Source organism: Aedes albopictus, chromosome 3 (assembly GCF_035046485.1).
Source record: "Aedes albopictus strain Foshan chromosome 3, AalbF5, whole genome shotgun sequence".
Lineage (NCBI taxonomy): Eukaryota > Metazoa > Arthropoda > Insecta > Diptera > Culicidae > Aedes > Aedes albopictus.
Window position 1 is genome coordinate 405360385 of NC_085138.1, and position 7311 is coordinate 405367695.

The 7311-nt window shown below is 37.1% G+C and overlaps 1 protein-coding gene across 1 annotated transcript in view; it reads left to right on the forward strand.

Annotated features, from left to right (window-relative positions):
- The window catches only part of LOC109411415 (limbic system-associated membrane protein), a 127657-nt gene that overhangs the window by 106207 nt on the left and 14139 nt on the right, over window positions 1-7311 (forward strand). The gene's annotated exons all lie outside the window — the stretch shown is intronic.

Genomic DNA, 7311 nt, shown 5'->3' on the forward strand with positions numbered 1-7311 from the left:
ACCCATATTGCATAGTTTTCGAGCTATAAATTCCATGAAACAGCCGTCATCTTGAATATGTTTCTACTATTTTGGATGTTGGACTGCCATATTGGATTCTATGACATTTTTAAACTCCGAACAGGTGATCCCCATACCAAATATATCCATATTCCGTAGTTTTTAGCTCAAAACTTCATAAAACAGCCACCTTGAAATTTGTACCACAATATTGGATTCCTTTGTCACCATTTTTGGACTCCAATTATCTTCCCCATACCAAATATATCCATATATTGCAGAGTTTTGGAGCTCAAAAATCCATAAAACAGCCGCCATCATGATTTTTTGTCCGCCATCTTTAATTTAGAACTGTCATATTTAATTCTCTGGTCATCATTTTTCGACTCCAAGCAGTGGCACGGCCGAAAACTTTTCCTGACAGCTCGAACCCGCGCTCCTCAACACGATGCGACTAAAGGCTTGGTGACCTTAGCCGCACGACCACGAAGCGAATTGTAAAGGTATAGGATAGAAATCTACTTCGTCATATGCGCTAATTCCCGTCATATCAGACGTGAATTTGTCAATATTTACAGATATTCTAAGTTACCTTTGCCAATGGCTCATCAGATGGAAGCAATCCCTAAAGCACTGGAAATCGAATAATTACGGGAAATTTCACGTTTCAATTTCCCTCCACTTTCGAGTTGTTTTCTTTTCTCGTTTTGTATACGATGAATGCATCATCATCAAAGCCGCAGCTAGCCGACTCGTTCTTCGTCACCGTCTAGTTTTCACTTCGCCAAATTCACTCGTTGAACCAACCTTTAATTCACATCTCGCAAAAGCTATGTGGCACGTTAAAGTTGAATTCCACTGCAGCAGAATGCAGCAAAACCTGTGCAATTATTTGAAAAAATCACGTTTTTCCCGGTGGTAAAATGTAAACAACAAGTTGTCTTCGTCTAGGGAGAATGTAAATGTGTGCGTAGATTATTCGTATATGAAACATCGTATTTCACAACCACGGAGTTCTTCTTTTACACTCTGATGCCGTATCATGATCTGGTGGGCAAAAATATTATTTTAAATATTTCGGTCGTAATTGCACTTTGAAAAACTAAAAAGTACGTTGAACATATAATTTGGATTGCCAGATCTGACCGACTTTCGAATAAATACCTACGGTCAAATCATACACTCGATTTTTTCATTGGCATCATCAATACTCTGGGTTGTGCTTAGTAAGCCTTTGTAAGTTCAGATTACTGGATTCATTTTGTATTTGAGTAAAGTTCTGAATGAAATTTAAAAAAAATCAAAACAAATTTCAAAATTTGTTCAGGAGCTTCAGAAATAAATTTTCTTTAGGAGATCAAAAAGGAAACATCTCAACACATATTTTTGAAACGTATTTTACTAGAAACACTTTCCCCCATTTGGACAGACGTTGCATTTATGAATTATATTCAGAATTAGTTTCAGAGTTATCACCCGAAAGCTCGATCTTCTAATTAAGTCTGTTGAAATCGGATACCAGACGGGCTTGGTGGTCTAGTGGTAGTGGCTACCGCTTCTGATTCGAATGCGTGAAGGTCCTGGGTTCATTCTCTGGCCCATCCCTTTCCTTCTACTTTGTATCTTACTGTCCACTTTCTCTATACTCTCCTTTCTATACATACAACTCATGTATATTCATATGTTCATAGCCATCGCTACACTGAAAAACGGCTTGCGGTTGAAATTACCATTCTGAGAGTCAATTTAAATACTCAACGCCACTAAATTTGTGCAGACTGAGTTTCGTTTTAATTCAACAGATTGATGTTTTCAATTTTACCATGGTCGCGATATACAATTAAAAAAAGTTTCTGTCGGCAACCGGATTCGACCCAAGAACCTTGAGATCACCAGGCTCGTACGCTTCCGATCGGCTATCGAACCGGTTGATATGGAAGGAAACCAAACGCACTCAAGAAGCGTTTGTTGGTCGATGATCACGTTTTGCAATGGTAAATTTGCCGTCTTTCAGTGTAGAAACAGAAACGGTTGAAAAACCGTTTCCCTTGCTTCCAAGTTTCACAGCGCAGTGTGTCAGATAACGTCTAAAAGTTATGCAATCAAGCGAACTGTGCCGCTTTAGCTTCATAGTAATAATTGCACCTATCTATCACCTTACTCCTGGCATCTATGCACCAATGTGTGAACCCTCTGCCAACCACATCCCACCAACACTCCGACATCCGCATGAGTTTGTGCAGACTCAGAGGCACATATATTCGGTCTGATGTGGAAACGATAGCGATCATCACACGCTCACATACTGAAGATGCCTGCTAGTCTCCGGCAGATATCTCATTGGTTCCTTGTGTGAGTGTAGCTGGTCTGGCGATACTGGAGTAGCATTCACGGGCGGATCAATAAGACTCGAGCAAGCTCAAGCTTAAGTCTGTTGAAATCGAATACCATGTGCAATTATACTGAATCCCGAGTGTCGATTAATTTTCTGCTTTTGATGAAACCAAATTAATGTAAGGGATGTTTCCACCGAGTTTTGCAGGCAAATTGTCTGGATAAATAAAACCATAACATTATTATTTTCTATGAATTCTTCCAGATAAGACAGAAAGTAGATTTTTCTAGAGAATACAGTTAATTTCTTTAGCATACTCCAGACATATCTTCAGAAGTTTCGACAAATATTTCCAAGAAATGGTCGTATGATGCCTTTGTGGCTTTGCTTCAGATTTTGATTAGGAAATCTTATTAATTTTTTTTAAACATTTAGCCTGGCACAAAAACCACTAGAAATTGCCGGCAAACCACCTAAGAAACATCCCGCAAAAGTCTTGGAATAAAATATGGAAACAATTATGATAGAAACTTGAATATCCTTCTGGAAAGTTAAATACAATTCGGTAATAATTTTTGAAATAAGTTTTACTTTCTGGAAATTTTACAGTGTGATAGAATCCCCATTCTGACGAAAACTTTTCAACGAAATATTTTGGGAGTAAATTGAAGTATTTTCATTTTAGGGATAAATGCGCAGAAGTCTTCTTTACAATTCATGGAAAAAATACTAGAGTCACTCATATTTACGTTACTTTTAGTACTAGATAACACCTATGTATCTGAGCCTTAATTTGCACCAATTTGAAAACTAAATTGTTTTTCTCAGCTTTTTTTTAAGAAAATTTTTGAAATTTTGACAGTTGATCACAAAGTCTTTCTAGTTTATGGAAGCGGAATCAAGATTACGTATTTTACCGTTATTTCGTATTTATGGCCAGAGTACTGGGGTTACCTCCTTAACAGATAAAGGTGCAACCTATAGTTCGCCTTCGAAAACTAGCTTGTGACATTCCAAACTTTACAAAACAAGAGTATTTGATCATACTGGTCATTTTTTTCATATAAATTCACAAAGCAGCTTACAATATACGTTTTTCTTGTTTTGAATATTTTTCCCATTCCCGTCCTTAGATCAAATATTGGTTGACGACCGCGCGTAGGACCGATCGTGCTGTACAGCGTTGTCAAAACAGTCCTTTAGTATTACATGGCGACCGTGACAACACGTATGAAAAAAAAGGAAACCATGCCTGGATCATTCGAAATTTAACATACACACATTTTTGACGTTCGGCTTTTTTAAAGAAAATTGTCCGAGGCATGCAGAAAAAATATTATTTTTTGATACAGTGTTGCCAAACATGTTATTTTTTTTATTTTGGAATTTCAAATCGATTTTTCGTCCAGAGAATATGTTTTGATTCTGAAATTTTAATTGCATCGTGTTTATTATACATTTTCAATTGAAAATGCTTAACTCTTCGAGGTCATTTATAAGACACGGACAACGTCTTCAGCTTTCGGCTGTACAGACTGTTTTAAACTTAACATTAGACAACGGACAACGGAGCATGCACCAGTGGAAACGGGGAAGAAACTATTCTCACGAAAAGTTTCAACGCCCGAAGCAGGAATCGAACCCTCACCCCATAGCATGGTGCGATTATATGCTTGGTGACCCTAACCGCACGGCTACGAGGCTCCACGAGGCTCCATTTAGGCCGTTCCAGAGATACAGCGTTTTTAAGCTTGGAGAACTTTTTTTTATCATAATAGGTATAATTTAGAAAACATTCTTCGATGTAGTTTAATGGTGATTGGACTGATTTAGGCCAATGTAATCAGAAAACTATGTAGAAAAAGTTACAGTCTTGCCAGTTTATCAATTATGTGTAGTACATAATGGCTTAAGTTTAAAATTTATCAAAATGCTTGTTTTAATTGTCGCTCTATCTATTAATGATTATATCTATGTTCACGGAAGTGTTGCCAAATCTAACAATGATACTGCAAAAAAAATCGAAATGGCATAGGAACTTTTGTAACAAATTCAATAAAAACAGGAATTCTTCATATGAAATCAGGTACAATTTGCTTTGGACTGATTTAGACTATGGTAAATAAGAGAATATGAAAAAGAGAAAATGGCAGTGCTGTCAGTTCATCGAATATGGGTATATTTCTGATAAAATAAAATGAACTCTTGAAGGATATATTCAAACAAGACTAACATTTAGTCATCAATTCTCCAATTCCCAATCGTAAAGTTGTTTGGGTGTCTGAATAGTTACACCTTGCCAGCTCGCCTGGGTTGCTATAGTTTCTTCAATGCGACCCCTAATTCGTCACTCGATACTTTTCTACGTGTTGTAGCGAATTAATGCCATTTCTGTGGGAATCCAAAATTCTTTTCGTAAAAATTTTACTTTTAAACACACTCTTGAGTTCATTTTTTATCCTCTCCCATTCGACCTCTTGATTTTTGTAAGAGAGTGAAGAGCAAGACAACCTAACTTTGACAGATCGATGGGGGAAGCCAAAATTGAGTAAGTGGAACACTTCTGAAAGTTAAGTAATTTGAATTAACGGTTGAGTAAAAAGAACTTCGACTGTAAGTACTTCGTCTGCATTCGCGCTAATGGAAATCGCCCACCTCAACATCGATTCTATTAACTCAAAATTGGATTCTAGCACTCGCCCTCGAAGTTGGGTGGAATGAACTCGCATTTGGGTACTCTCATTTCTTCGTGCAAGTTAAAAGCAACGGATAAAGCTTAAAAAAGAACATAACTGATACCAGTAGTTGTTTCGGGTTTACACAATGGCAGTTCTATTCAATTTTTTCACATAGATTCAAAAGTTTTTAATAGCACCTTGCACACCAGCCATAACAAGCCAAAGCTTTTTCGTAATTCCGGACTAAGAATAAATCTCAGTGAAGAATTAGCTCTACCACTGCTCTACACTTCAACTACATGGCGACCGTGATAGCACATATGAAAAAAGGAAATTATGTCTTGCTATGATTGTTCGACTGTAAATGGAGATTGAACGTACTTTCGGGTTTGTAGTCTAGTAGAACAAAGAATTTGATTCTGTTCGACGTTTCAACGCTAGATTCGGCGTCTTCTTCATTTTTTTTTTCTTGAAGATGGAAGTGAGTCCTTTGTTGAAACGGCGGACAAAATTAAACAGTTTTAGCTCTTCTAAAACAAGAAATAATATCTTTTTTCTGTACACAGTAGACATTCGAAAACTGCAATATGTTTACGTTTCACTTATCGAATGAAATATGATAACTACAACAACTGACATACGCCAAGGAACTGTCGGATGCTGCAGAATGCAGCTAATGTGTACTTGGGAAGCATCGCACTGCAACTAAAGCACCGACGAACCGACGTGACAACTATAACAAATAAATTCAAATTTGTTGTCCCCGACGCCATGATGAAAAATAGCCGAACACTACCGCCTTCTCTATAATGGTTCGCGTTGTTTTGATAGTTTGACTCCAAACCCCCGTGTATTCATATAGGAAGTGGTTCGCGTCTGCGCTGATTTGACAGAAGCGTTCGTTCGCTTCGCTGGTCGACCGTTAAATTTGGGAGGGACAGTTTTGAATTACCATTATTGCTCTATATATATATACCCCTACTAAAATTTGCGCCGTTTTGTCAAAAAAAAATCCAATGTAAACACCAGGAAGAGTAAAAAAATGAATTGAGCAAATGAAAGGAGAAAAATATGAACGTAAATCTTCAGGTTTATCGGAGTTTGACGGCTGTTACATTACCAATCTTTACCCCATAGATGGTTTTTCTCTTTAAATTCTGGAATAAAACTATGAACGTTGCTTATTTGACTAAAGGGGCCATTAGACTGTTTGTCATAATGACAAATATTTGCCATTGTAGTCCGACATTCATCCGAGGTTGCCATGATTTACGTTGTGTTGGTCATTTGTTGGGCTTGTTTGGCCAAATATTTGTCATGTCTAATGGGACCTTAATAGATATAGCCATCAAATAATACGCCGGATGTCTAATCACCACCATATTCGTGCATTTGATTCCTGCGCTGCCATCAAATGCAGTTCATATTACCGAACTGAAAATGTTTCTTTATCAAATAAGGTTCTGCATTTTGGAATGGTATTTGATGATGCTGCTAAGATATGGATGTATCAATATAGTTTTACGTTTTGGAACACAAACGTAATAAAGCACTCACGGAACAGAAATGATTTAACAAAACTTTGTGGAGCTGTTGAAAACACAACTCCGCAAGGTAGGTATGGGCCGAATATACGATTCTTTATATTGTACATTTTTCGCGATGGGAATACATGGCAATCGTAGCGCACAGCGTTGAGGCATCTTAGATTCATCGTATTCAAGCATCAGCAATCTAGGTTCGATTCCCGATATAGAATAAAAAAAAACATCAGATTGAGAGTTTCGGAACAGGTATGAGATGATAAAAATAGATAGAAACATGAAAAAAAAAACTTTTTTCTTTTGTTGACATGATGCCTTAAGTATGCATTAGCTATAGCTTCTATATGGTACAAGCATGTTATATGCTTTAGCAATCGCCTCAGTAAAGCTTGCTTTAAATCAACAATAGTAGCGCCACTTTTGACTTTAAACCTACTTTAATGGAAACTATATGACAAAACAACTTTATATCGCATGTTACATAATACACTATAAAGTGAAATTATTGCCCTATATACAGCGCCATGGTTACTTGGGCACTGTTACGTCGGTTCGTCGGTGACTAAAGTGCAGACAAAAATCATCGCTTTGCTGTAGACGTTATGTTTTGACAAATAGTGGGGCGATAACTACAAAGTTGTTGCATTTAGCAAACTTTTCGTTAAGAAGCATTGTAGTTAAAGCGTTTCCAAGCGTATCATTAAATAGGTACATGCATGAGAACGTAACATGTGAAAACATACGATATTTTGAG